General features: G+C 48.3%; 1 protein-coding gene and 1 pseudogene across 1 annotated transcript in view; both read left to right on the top strand.

The window, feature by feature from the left end:
- Positions 1-13,711, top strand: part of ARPC3 (actin related protein 2/3 complex subunit 3) — a 133,273-nt gene that overhangs the window by 43,942 nt on the left and 75,620 nt on the right. The gene's annotated exons all lie outside the window — the stretch shown is intronic.
- On the top strand, positions 91-13,344 carry LOC130016450 (GPN-loop GTPase 3-like; annotated as a pseudogene).

Raw genomic sequence — 13,711 nt, 5'->3', positions numbered from 1 at the left:
CTTCCAGTTGTAACCATGCTAGGTCCTCTGGGAACTTGTCCAATGTTGCCACAGTGGGTGGCCGTGCAGCTGGTACTCGAGAGATCAATGATGGCGCTGTCCTTGGACACGGAGCCAAGTATGCTTTCAGAGCAGGAGCTAAAGAATCAATAAGAGAAAAGGTCACCCAGATGGCTCCTTCCATGGATTCTCCAAAGCTGACCCCAACAGGGAGCCCAGCAGGAATGGGAGACCATGCGCCCACCTCACGGGGGTTTCCTGTGGAGGCCTCCCCAGGATGGGCTTTCCGGCCTGTGACTCTCCTTTCTCACACCAGCCCCCAGGACACCTCTAGGTGGGCCTTTTCCCATTCCCCGTTTACTTGTGCATATACACACAACCCTTGGTTCTTACCTGTTTTCTTCGGGTGCTCTGAGTCTCGTTCTCTGCCATATGTGTCAGGCCATGGCTTTGAAGGCGGTGCCCTTTGGGGAGTTGACAATCCTTGGCCAATCTCAACTTTCTGCTTAGATGGTGTCTGGCTCTGCTTGGTGCTGGCTGATTCCAGACTTTCTTCAGAGGAACTGGACCCAGAGGATATGTAGAAGATCTTCTTTCTCTCCTGTGGGCTGCTCTGCGGAGGGAGCGTCTCTCTCTCCTGTGGGCTGCGCTGCTGTGGGAGCGTCTGTCGCTCCTGTGGGCTGCTCTGAGGAGGGAGAACCACAAAGGCTCAGCTCCAGAAGCGCTGCTTCCCCTCCCTTCTGAGTTCCTCCCTGCTCCTGGACCTGCATCTACACAGACCTCCCATAGGAATGAGATTGAAACAATCAAGTTTCGAAAAGTCTTGGCCCAAGAGCACCTCCTAGTGCCAACTCAGTGAGCAGTGACCTGGCCTTGGGGGCTAGATCTGATGACTCACCTGCTAGGAGAGGCTGCCCTCAAGATGATCTCACAACACACACACAGACACACGTACATACACAAATACACATACCCACACACACACCCACCATCTCCAGTACACACTCAAATTTACTCCCTCCGATAAATACTTTCACACACAGGTGTACACACGCTTCCACACACACAGATTCTGCGCCATCACACTCAGGGAGGTGATAAAGACTGATCACGGGCATCAGTGCTGGGCTGCCCGGGCCAGTTCCTGCTGACCTGAACTAGCGGCTGTCTTCGTGAAGAATTACGGGGAGTTCTCCAATGAGTCCTCACCCAGTTTCTGAATCTTTTCAGTGTCCTACACTTGGGGGTTTTACAATCACGATTTCTTGGTAAACAGCAAAACATGTTTGCTGTCTGTGCGTTTCCGCAGTGAACCAAGTAATGAGTATGGGGGCAGTTGGGGAGGCTGCAGAATGATGGTTGCATCACAAAGAGAGGTCGGTGATTTCATCGAGTGCATCACAGGGAGGACAGGTCAGCTGTGTCCCTGCAGCAGGGCTTGCTCTCTCTGCAGCCCTTTCTGGGCTGCTGCTGCTCTCCTTCTTCCCAAAAGTCCTGTCCATGTGGTGAACTCAAGACCCTGGGGACAGCAGGAGTAGCCACTTGAAAGAATGTGCTGCTAAAATGTTATTTTCCTTTTTTTTTTAAATGTAGGTGTACTGCTATTTATTCGGCCACTGATTAGCTGATTGAATTGGGCATGAACTCCACCTTACTCTCTTTTTTTTAATTTTTTATCATTGTCTTTATTGAATCACCGTGACAGCAGTTACAAAGCTTTCGGGTCTAAGTCTCAGTCATGCAATGAAACACCCGTATCTTCACTAGTGCCCACTCTCCACTACCAAAATCCCCAATATACCCCATTCCCACACCCTCCCTATACCTGTGGGGCAGATGATTTACACATTACTCTTTCTCTCTACTTGGATCACATTACTCTCTCTCTCTACTTTGATCACTTTGACCCAGCAATACCACTCCTGGGAATATATCCCAGAGAGGCAAAAATATATAGTCGAAGTGACATCCGCACTTGTTTGTTCATTGCAGCACTCTTTACAATAGCCAGAAACTGGAAGAAACCTGAATGCCCAAGAACAGATGACTGGTTAAAGAAACTTTGGTACATCTACACAATGGAGTACTATGTAGCTGTTAGAAAAGATGAAGTCATGAAATTTACATACAAGTGGTACAATATGGAAAGTATCATGCTAAGCGAAATGAGTCAGAAAGAGAGGGATAGACATAGAAAGATTGCATTCATCTGGGGGATATAAAGTAACAAATTATGAAATTAATACCCAAGGATAGCTGAGATCAGCACCAGGAGGATAGAGGCCAGCCGGGTATTCTAGAGGAAAGGGCAGTTCAGATAGAGAAGGGAGCACCAAATAAAGGGTGTTTGGAGGATCCTCCCAGGAGGGGAGATGCATGTCGAAAGTAGACTATGGACTGAACATGTTTGCCACTCAATGCCTCTTTTGCAGACCACAACAGCCAAAAGGAGAGAGAGAACACAGGGGATTGCCCTGCCACAGAGGCAGTGGGGGGATTGGGGGATGAGGGTGGGGGGTATATTATCCATGGTGGTGGAAAATGGGCTCTGGTGGAGGGATGGGTATCTGATCATTGTGTAATCGAAACCCAAGCACAAAAAATTGTAAATCTACAACTGTACCTCATGGTGTTTCACTAATAAAAAAAAAGTAAAAAATTTAAAAAAAAATTTTAAATGGAAAATTTAAAAAGAAAATGGAAAGAAAGAAAAAAATGGCCCTCCCGTTGATCGTCGATTTGCTCGAGCGGGCCCAGTAACGTCTCCATTGGAGACTTTGTTGTTACTGTGTTTGGCATATCGAATACTCTTGGTAGCTTGCCGGGCTCTCCGAGAGGGGCGGAGGAATCGAACTCGGGTTGGCCATGCTGGCCGCTTGTAAGGCGAACGCCCTACCCCTGTGCTATCGCTCCAGCCCTTGACAATGAAATGGAAAAATTAAAAAAATTAAAAATTTAAAAAATGAAATTAAATTTAAGAAAAAAAAGAAAATGGTAGTTGGTGGGGGCCGGGCTGCCGGGCCTCTGGGGAAGAGCAGAGAGTGTTTATTGCGCAATAACTTATTCGTTACCACCCTCATTTTTAAAAATTATTATTATTATTATTATTATTTTTGATTTTTGGGTAACACCAGGTGATGCCCAGGGGTTCCTTTCTAGCCACATCCATGCCAACACAGGTTGCTTTTGTTCTTTTGAATGTGGGCCAATCTCTGTGGTGTGACATGATATCTCATTGCTGTTTTGATCTGCATTTCCCTGATGATTAATGATGTAGAGCATTTTCTCATGTGCCTTTTAGCCATTTGGATTTCTTGTGCGAGGGGAGTGTCCTGCCCTCTGGACTCTCCGTGTCCCCGCTCCAGGGCCCCTTTAGTTCCACAGCCTTTGTTTTTGGGTCATACCTGGCACTGCACAGGGGTTTCTCCTGACTCTGCGCTCAGGAATTACTCCTGGCGGTGCTCAGGGGACCATATGGGATGCTGGGAATCGAACCCGGGTCAGCTGAGTGCTACCTTCTGTGCTATGCTCCAGACCCTATTCTCATTTTTAAAGGGAAATAGAATCTTGTAAGGTTGAGCATGCAGGGCCTTGCACACACCCAATCTGGGTTCAATCTACAAACGATGTAGGCACCTCTGAATACAGCTGGCTGTGGCCCAAAATCAAGGGCGGGGGAGAATTCTTCCCTTTCAATCATACTTACCCCACCTGATAGCAGTGAGTAGACCATGTGTCAGGGATAAGGACACTGGCTGGAAAGATGCCGCTGGCCCGAGTTCAGTGTGGCCACAGTAGGGCTGAATCTGCATTGCATGCAGTTCCCTGATGCCCAGCCCCGGGGATTAAGGCTTAGTTTGGGCCTCAGCAGACACTGACCAGGGGCTGTGGGGGTTCGTCTGGTGGTGTGGGGTCTGCCTGAAGCTCTGTCCCCTCCTGCCTCCCGGTCCACAGAGCACCTACTGTGCCACCATGGTTCAGCACTGTGAAGCCCTCGGCCATTCTGTCCAGGTGGTGAACTTAGATCCCGCGGCAGAGCATTTCAACTATGATGTGATGGCTGGTGAGTTCAGGGCGCAGCCTTCCCTCTCCTTGGGGGCCCTGAGGCAGTGAGTGCTGCCCCTGCTTCTGGGGAGGCACAGAAGCTGAAAACTTCGTTCAGTCTGATCCCTGCTTTCATGGTAGACAGCAGAACATCATGTGTTAGCATCCACTTATTGATGTGCTTGTGACAGTTCCCTTTGTTTCTCTTAATAAAAAGGGAGATGTCATGAGTCTCGCTTTAAATTCTTAGGTCAGAGGGGATTGAACTCAAGTTGGCAGCATGCAAGGCAAGCGCCTTTAGTCTATCTAGCCCTTGTTTTTCCTGATGCTCGGGTGACTCCTGGCTCTGCACTCAGGAATAACTCCTGGTGGTGCTTGGGGAGACCATATGCATGCCGGGGATTGAACCCTGATCGACAGTGTGCAAGGTGAATCCCCTATCCACTGTACTATCCCTCCTTGCCCTGTCCCTTGCTTCACCTCTTTTATTTTATTTTGCTTTTTGGGTCACACTCAGCAATGCACAGGGGTTACTCCTGGTTCATGCACTCAGGAAGTACTCCTGGCTGTGCTCAGTGGACCAAATGGGATGCTGGGAATTGAACCCGGGTTGGGCCGCGTGCAAGGCAAACGCCCTACCCGCAGTGCTATCACTCCAGCCCCACTTCACTTGTTTTAGAACAGATGTTTTTATATGCACAGTATTCAGAATGCAAAAGGTACATGAGAGTGTGCAGGAAAAAGTCATTCCCAACTCTTGCTTCCTCTGAGGCCGAGAATATTTCCTAAGTCTGTAGTGTTATTCCTTAACATCTTGGCACAAAATTAAGTGTGGAGGCCAGGAAGACAGTAGAGGGGTTAGGAGCAAATAATTGGCATACACAGGATGCTGTTTTAATGCCCAGCACTGCAGGGCCCCCTGAGCACTGTTGGGTACAGTTCTCTAGCCTCTAACCCCTTTCCAGGTGATCATCTCATTTTGGGGCACTGGCATTTGGTCTCTGGCCCCTGGGCCTCTGAACACTGCCTGGGAGGCCAAAGAGGGAGAAAAAAATCAGAGGCCAAGATGCTAACTTAGAGGGATGTAGTGCATGTTTCGGGATGCCCCTGACCACCAGCTGTGGTTCCAAAACCGAAGGAAGAAAGAGATCAAAATATGGTACAAGAATTGAAGCTTTTGGTTTAACTGTTGGGGGTCGCTACTGGCTCTGCTCCTGCAGGGCTTACGTGGGGGTGGAATTTGAACTGGGCCTAAATCCTTCTTGTCTCTTTGGCCTTTTGTTTTGTATTGGGGCCGCATCTGGTGGTGCTCAGAGTTTGCTGCTGATACTGCTGTCACTCAAGGGTGTGTGCCCTGCCTTTATCATTTATAAGTACAACTACTAGCCTTCTAAGAGTACTGCCCCTTGTGTTTCTGGTTTAAGTCTACCTGGGAGACTGTAATGCATCATGACTTGAGAGTGGGATTCCCTTGACAACTGTTATTTATTTAGTTTTTTTTTTCTTTTCTTGAGGGTTGGGGTGGGGTTTGGGCCACACCCAGCTGTGTTCTGCACTTCTGGCTCTGTGCTCAGGGATCACTCCTGGTCAAGCTGAGGTAGTATATAAGGTGCCAGGGATTGAACCTGGGTTGTCCACAGGCAAGACAAGCGCCATACCCGCTGTTCTATTCCTCAGGCCCCTGTTTGTTGTCTTTTTCTTTTTGTTTTTTTTTTTCTTTCTAGCCCCTGTTCAGTTTTTGTGGATACTGTCACAGTTGTAATATTTACTAGTGAATGTAAATATTTTGGAATGGGCACTTATTTCCTGTTTATTCTTTGCAGACATCCGGGAACTGATCAATGTGGATGATGTGATGGAGGAAGGCTCCCTGCGCTTCGGTCCCAATGGAGGACTGGTGTTTTGCATGGAGTATTTTGCCAATAACTTTGAGTGGCTGGAGAACTGCCTTGGCCATGTCGAGGATGACTGCATCCTTTTTGACTGTCCAGGTAGCTCAGTAATTAGATTGTCATCTTCCCTGAGTTGTGCAGTTCTGTCCTTGGTGGGAGAAAGTGAAATTAGCATCTCATTTACTTTTGTGGTAGGGCGTTTGCCTTGCACGCAGCCAACAGAGCCAACCCGAGTTCGATTCCTCCGCCTCTCTCGGAGAGCCCGGCAAGCTACCGAGAGTATCTCGCCCGCACGGCAGAGCCTGGCAAGCTCCCCGTGACGTATTCGATATGCCAGACACAGTAACAACAAAGTCTCCAATGGAGATGTTACTGGGCCCGCTCGAGCAAATCGATGACCAACGGGAGGGCCTTTACTTTACTTTACTTTTACCCCAGATTATTAGACAGTGGACTGTCATCCCATGAGGGTCTGTGGAACGTCTGTTTGTTTTCTTCTGTCTGGGGGCCACATCCACAGGTGCTAGGGGCTGGGGCTGTTCCGAACTCCATTATCAGGAGGTTGCTCCCAGCCTTGCATGGGGACCAAAGCATGCTGGGAACTGAGCCCAGGCTTTCTGCATGCAGAGCATATGCTCAGCCTGTTGTTTCTTGGGCCCCAGGTCATGCAGCTTTTTTTTTTTTTTTTGCTCTACAGGTCACACCTGGTGATGCTCAGGAATCACTCCTGGCAGTGCTCAGGGGACCATATGTGATGCTGGGAATCGAACCCGAGTTGGCCGTGTGTAAGGCAAACGCCCTACCTGCTGTGCTATCACTCCTGCTTCGGTCATGCAGCTCTTGAAAGGTTTGCTTTAGAGCTAGAGAGACAGAAGGATGGGTAGGATGCTGTGGCCGACACAGGTTCAGTCCCTGGCACCATATATGGTTCCATGAATACTAGTGGGTATGGGCCAAAACCAAGGGTTTTTTTGTTTGTTTGTTTGTTGTTTAGGGCCATAGTAAGCAGCTAAAGCCCTTGCCTTACATTCTGCCAGCCCAAGTTTGGATCCCTGGTACCACATAGGATTCCCCAAGCACTGTCAGGAGTGACCCTTTAGTACAGAGTCAGGAATCCTCCCCGAATATCAGTGGGTGTGGCCCAAACTTCCTCCCCTCAAAATAAGAGAATAAAAATTTGTTTTAAAATCTGTCATTGTCGGGGCTCGAGCGATGTGATAGCACAACGGGTAGGGCATTTGCCTTGCATGCGTCCAACCCAATTCAAATCCCAGCATCGCTTATGGTCCCCTGAGCACCGCTAGGAGTGGTTCCTGAGTGCAGAGCCAGGAGTAACCCCTGAGCATCTCTGGGTATGACCCAAAAAGGAAAGTTTACGGTAACAAAGTAATAATAATAAATAAATATATAATATCCCTGTGACTGTCCTACGTTGTTCATTGATTTGCTTGAGCAGGGCAGTAACTTCTCCATCCTGAGACTTGTTACTGTGTTTTTCATATCGAATATGTCGCAGGTAGCTTGACATGATTTGCCATGTGTGCAAGGTACTCTTGGTAGCTTGCTGTGCTCTCCAAGAGGGGCAGAGGAGTTGAACCCGGTTTGGCCGGGTTGACTGCGTGCATGGCAAATGCCCTACAGCTGTGCTATCACTCCAGCCCGTTTTAAAATCATTTTTAATAATTTTAGTGCAACCGGCCAACATGGCCGACTCGAGTTCAATTCTTCCGCCCCTCTTGGAGAGCCCGGCAGGCTACTGAAGAGTATCTCGCCTGCACAGCAGAGCCTGGCAAGCTCCTCGTGACATATTCAATATGCCAAATACAGTAACAATTGTCACAATGGAGATGTTACTGGGCCTGCTCGAGCAAATCGATGAACAACAGGAGGACGGTGATGATGATGATGACAGTATATTTTCTTTGTATGCCCCTTTTACGTACATGTGCACCCAGAGTTGCTTAAAAAATTCCTGGGTGGGCCAGGGGAGCTGGTGTGATAGTACAATGGGTGGGGCATGTTTGCCTTGCATGTGGCTGACCCGGAACCCCAGCACCCATATGGTCCCCCGAGCATTGCCAGGAGTAATTCGTGAGTGCAGAGCCAGGGGTAACCCCTGCGCATCACCAGGTGTGACCCCAAATGAAAAAGAAAATATTGGAGTAGCCAGAGAGATACGACTATGGGTAGGGCACTTGCCTTGCACACGACTAAGGTGATCCCTGTTACCCTATATGGTTCCTGGAGCCTGCCAAGAGTCATCCCTGAGCACAGAATCAGGAATAAGCCCTGAGCACTATCAGGTAGTCCCCCAAACAACAAACAAACTAAAATTGAATATAGTATAGGGCTAGAGAGATAGTGGGCTGGGGACATGCTTTACATGTAGTGGGCCTTGCATGTAGGACTCTGAGTAGCCTCGAGCCCTCCCAGCAGTTTCGGAGAGACCCTCAAGCATCCCCACCTGCGGCTTAAAACAAGCAAAATTGAATATATTACTTGTAGGGATTGACTTCCTTTAAAAAAATTCGGGGGGGACCGCGGGTGCCGTATCTAATGATGCTCAGGGGTTACTCCTAGCTCCTGTGCTCAGGAATTATTCCTGGCTGTGCTCAAGGGACCCTATGGGATCGAACGCAGGTTGGCTGTGTGCAAGGCAAGTTCCCACCCTCTATACTATCTCTCAAGCCCCCTAAGACAGTTTATGGAGAAAGTTTTTGTCCCATCATTGATGGTTAAATGTATTTTATGTTTATAATAAGCTTGTGTTCTTGGCGGTCAGATCGAGTTGTACACACACCTACCCGTGATGAAACAGCTGGTTCAGCAGCTGGAACAGTGGGAGTTCCGAGTCTGTGGAGTTTTTTTGTTGATTCTCAATTCATGGTGGAGTCGTTCAAGGTTTGAAACTGTACCTGTCCTTGATTTTTCAGTCTCCGGCACAAACTGAGTACAAATACCTTTAGTCATAATTGTTTAATTGTTAACAGTTCCTGAACTATACCCAGGAGTGACTTGAAAATTATGTTTGTTAAATTAATATGCCAGACGAGACGAGATCGGGCGCATACAGGGTGGTATGGCCATAGGCTGGAGCGATATCACAGCGGTAGGGCATTTGCCTTGCGCACAGCCAGCCTGCCCGAGCCAGGTTCGATTCCTCCGCCCCTCTCGGAGAGCCTGGCAAGCTACGGAGAGTATTCAATATGCCAAACACAGTAACAAGAAGTCTCACAATGGAGACGTTACTGGGCTCGCTCGAGCAAATCAATGAACAACGGAAAGACAAAAGAAAAAACAAAAGAAAATAAATTAATATGCTAAGAAAATGGCTCCAGTGGCAGAGCACAGAGCTGGTGTGTTTCGAGGCCCTGAGTTTGCCCCTTGCGCACTGTTCAGTGTAGTTCTAGTGGTCCCCAACTCTCAGCTGTCGCCTTCAGGAGTTGTCCTAGGGCAGTGTCAGAAGTAAGTCCCAAGCACCACTGTGTGTGGCTCCAAAACTAGGGAAAAAAAGAAAGCTGGAGGCTGGAGAGATAGTACAGTGGGTGGAGCTCTTCCCTTGCATGTGGCCCGCCTGGGTGTCATTCCTGCCATGCTGCCACCGGGCCCCCTTAGCTGCTCCAGGAGTGATCCTTGACCACAAAGCTCAGAGTACTACTGGGTATTCCCCAAAACTGAAAGGGAGGGCGTTTGGTTCCGTCTCCAGCACCCATATGGTTCCCAAAGCTGGTCAGGAGTAACTCCTTAGTGCAGAAGCCGAAGTGACCCACTAGTTATATCAGGGGATTTTGTGACCCAGAAACCCAAAAGGAAACACCCATCAGGGGAGGTGGAGGGGGAGCATGAGAGAAGATAACGTTAAAGGGTCAGAAATAGTACAGCGCTTCCCAAAAATAAATAAATAAGTAAATTTTAAAAATGGGGGCTGGAGAGATAGTACAGCGGGTAGGGCCTTGCACACAGCCAATCTAGGTACGATTCCTAGCATCCCTGAGCACCACTAGGAGTAATTCATGAGTGCAGAGCCAGGAGTAACCCCTGTGCATTGCCAGGTATTACCACTCTCCTCCCCCCCAAAAAATAGTAAAGGGCTTAAGGTGCTCGCCTTGGTGTGGCCCACCTGCTTTTAATCCCTGTCACTACATGTTTCCTCAGTGCTGACCTCAACCCCAGCTGCCTCCTGAACACTTTAAAATATTGTTGAGTGGAGAAGTGTGGTCACTCTAGATTGCATTTCTTCTTCCCATCTCACCTTTAGAATCCTAAGGTCAGCTATTGGCCCAGCAGTCTTCTGTTCGGCCATGCCTGGCAGTGCTCAGGGCTCACTACTGGCGCTGTGCTGAGGAATCACTTAGGTAGTGCTCTGGGAACCCTGTGGAGTGCTGGGCTAGAACCTGGGCTGACCAGGCGCAAGGCAAGTGCCTTAAAGCCTGGACTCTTGCTCGGGCCCCAATCTTAGCGTTTCTCCTATTTAGGTGGGTTTTGTCCAGTGGGGATCAGAAACCTTTTATGTGGACACTGTTGGTGACAACTGATTCATCGTCCCTTTTCTGCTTCCTCTTTCAGCTTTTTTCTGGCATCTTGGCAGCCTTGAGTGCTATGGTATCTCTAGAAATCCCGCAAGTTAACACCATGACAAAAATGGACCTGCTGAGTAAAAGAGCTAAAAAGGAAATTGAGAAGTAAATTCACTATAATTAAGGTCTCATTTGCTGTGCTGAACCTTTTTCGTTTCACTTCGATTGTCAGTCTACAAATTTAGTGTTTAGGATTCTTTCGTTCACCAGTCTCTCATGTTTAAAGGTTTCTAGATCCAGACATGTATTCTTTATTAGATCATTCTACAAGTAACTTCAGAAGCAAAAAATTCAATAAATTGACTAATGCCATATGTGGGCTGGTAAGACTTTGTATTTTTACAATTTTTGGTGGTTGGGGGTGCGGGCCTCCTGTGCTGGGGGGCCTAGGGGCCGCCCTGATTATTTGCCCACCAGGCTAGTAGTGGTCATTGCTAGGGCCCAGTGGGCCGTACCAGCAGTTTTGGTTCCTTCCTGGCTGTACCCAGCAATGCTTAGGATGCCATCTGGTGCCAAGAATCAAGCGCTGTGCTAATCCCTGGGCTGATGAGTTTTGCAAGTGTTTGGGGTGTTTGTGGGTTGTTTTTAAAGTTTGGGGGCCACACCCGGTGGTGCTCAGGGGCTGTTTCTCCCTTGTGCCTGGTGGACCATATGTGGTGCTGGGTGTTCAAACTGAGGTGTGCGGGGTGTAGGCCATTTGTAACCCCTGTCGTAGCTCTTCATCCCCTCCCGCGAACCCCCCTAGACCCATATTTTTCTTAATCGTCTTATCACATGCTTACACACCCCAGGCACTGGCCACCATATGGACGGCACAGACCAGCACATGTCTTTTTTTTTTTCCCCTTTATTTTATTTTATTTTTTTTTACAGTTGTAGATTTACAATTTTTTGTGCTTTGGTTTCAATTATACAATGATCAGATACCCATCCCTCCACCAGTGCCCATTTTCCAACACCATGGATAATATCCCCCCATCCCCATCCCCCCATCCCCCCCGCCTCTGTGGCTGGGCAATCCCCTGCCACACATGTCTTTTTAGGGGAGCAGCATGTTGGGAGCGGTCGGCTGTCTGCTTCGAAGTTAGTATAGAAGTAGGGAGAGAGCTCAGTGGGCAGCACCACAGACTTTGCACACAAGGGGCCCAGGGTTATCTCTGGCACCATATGGTCGCCACCAGCGTTGTCTGGATGTGGCCTCCCCTCACCTCTGAAAAAAGTTGTCATTGGTTGTAGCAGAGAGGGCAGGAGGCCACACTGAGCAGTGGTCAGAGTTTATTCTTGGCTGTGCCTCCAGAAATCATTCCTGGTGGGCTCAGGGAGCATACGGGATGTGGGGGATCGAACCCGGGTGCATCCCTTGCCTACGTGCAAGGCAAGCGCCCACCTCGGTGTACTAGCTCTCTCGTCCCACAGCAGAGAAATTCTGCAATGTCTTTTTTTCCTGCCACTTGGCACATCAGAATTGCCTGTACACTTTTGAAATTTTCAGTGGTGCTTGAATGCAGATAAATTACTTTAAAAGAAGTCTCAGTTTCTGGTCGGGGTAGGAGCGATAGCACAGCAGGTAGGGCGTTTGCGTTGCATGGGTCCGAGCCGGGTTTGATTCCTAGCATCCCATAAGTCCCCTGAGAACCACCAGGAGTTATTCCTGAGTACATGTACCAGGAGTAACCCCTGTACATCACCAGGTATAACCCAAAAATAAAAAAAAGTCTTTAGTTAAGTAATGTTGTAGTGTTACTAGTGTTCCAATAGGTCAGAGGTCATAAAAAATTAATGCTGATTTACTGTTGTTCTGTCTGCTCCTCCCTGCACAGGCATAGATGGTTTTAATTAGACTACCAATGTTCACACTCAAGCGTCAGTTGAATGACCTTTCTGAAATCTCTAATTTGTACAATGATGACTACAGCATGGTCCGATTTTTGCCTTACGATCCGTCAGAGAAGAAAGCATGAACATTGTATTACAGCATATTGATTTTGTCATTCAGTACGGAGAAGACTTGGAATTCAAAGAACCCAAGGTAATTTCTGACGGTTTAGATTTGCCGAGGGCTGGAGCAATAGCACAGCAGGTAGGGCGTTTGCCTTACAAGCGGCCAACATGGCCGACCCGAGTTCGATTCCTCCGCCCCTCTCGGAGAGCCCGGCAAGCTACCGAGAGTATTCGACATGCCAGACACAGTAACAACAAAGTCTCCAATGGAGACGTTACTGGGCCCGCTCGAGCAAATCGACGATCAACGGGAGGGCCTTTACCTTTTACCTTTTAGATTTGCCAGGGCCAGAGAACGGCGCAGAGGGAAAGACCATTCTCTGCCTCCCCTGGGCTGACGCTGGGTCAGTTCCGATTTCATGTCTGGTCCCTGAGCACAGAGCCAGGATTGCCCTGAACACCTCTGCCCTCCTGTTTGATCTAAGCAGCTCCTTGAGTTAAAGTCTCAGGGGCAGCAAGAACCTGGCCCGTTCTGGCTGATCTCTGGGTGTGGCTCAAGAACTCAAAACCAAAAAAAACAAAGAGTAACCAAAACCCTGGTTGCGCATTTGCTGCCTTTTATGCTCCAGAACCTGATGGTGCTTTGTGCCCCCTGTTCAGGGTGGTGCCCCACCCCCTGTGCTGTCTCCTTCGCCCCAATTTTGTTCATGAATATCTATCAGCACTACCTCTGGGTATTATAGAGCATTGCCTGAACAGTAGGTAAATACACACTGGGTCTAAGGAGAAATCAATGTATTTTCTATTTTGTGTTTTATTTATATCAGGAACATGAAGATGAGTTGTCTTCTATGTTAGATGAATATTTTCAAGAATGCCAGAACAAATGAAGAGTATGTTACGATGCAACTGGATGCGGGGCTGGAGTGATAGCACAGTAGGTAGGGTGTTTGCCTTGCACGCAGCAGACCTGGGTTCGATTCCCAACATCCCATATGGTCCACCAAGCGCCGCCAGGAGTAATTCCTGAGTGAAGAGGCAGGAGTAACACCTGTGCTCTCTGGGTGTGACCCAAAAACCAAAAAAAGAAAAAGAAAAAAAATGCAACTGGATGCTTGTGAAGAGTAGCAATCACAATTTATTTAAATGAAAATATAACAGAGAAAGTAAAAACAAAGAATAAAAATCATAAAATATACCGAGGCAAGATACTCATTGGTGGGAGGGTCTCCAGACAAAGACACTGATGTGAGACCC

The sequence above is a fragment of the Sorex fumeus genome, unplaced genomic scaffold, assembly GCF_029834395.1.
Source record: "Sorex fumeus unplaced genomic scaffold, SorFum_2.1 ptg000155l, whole genome shotgun sequence".
In the NCBI taxonomy this organism is placed as follows: Eukaryota; Metazoa; Chordata; class Mammalia; order Eulipotyphla; family Soricidae; genus Sorex; species Sorex fumeus.
Note: the sequence above shows the minus strand (reverse complement) of the source record. Positions and strands in the feature narration are given on the sequence as shown.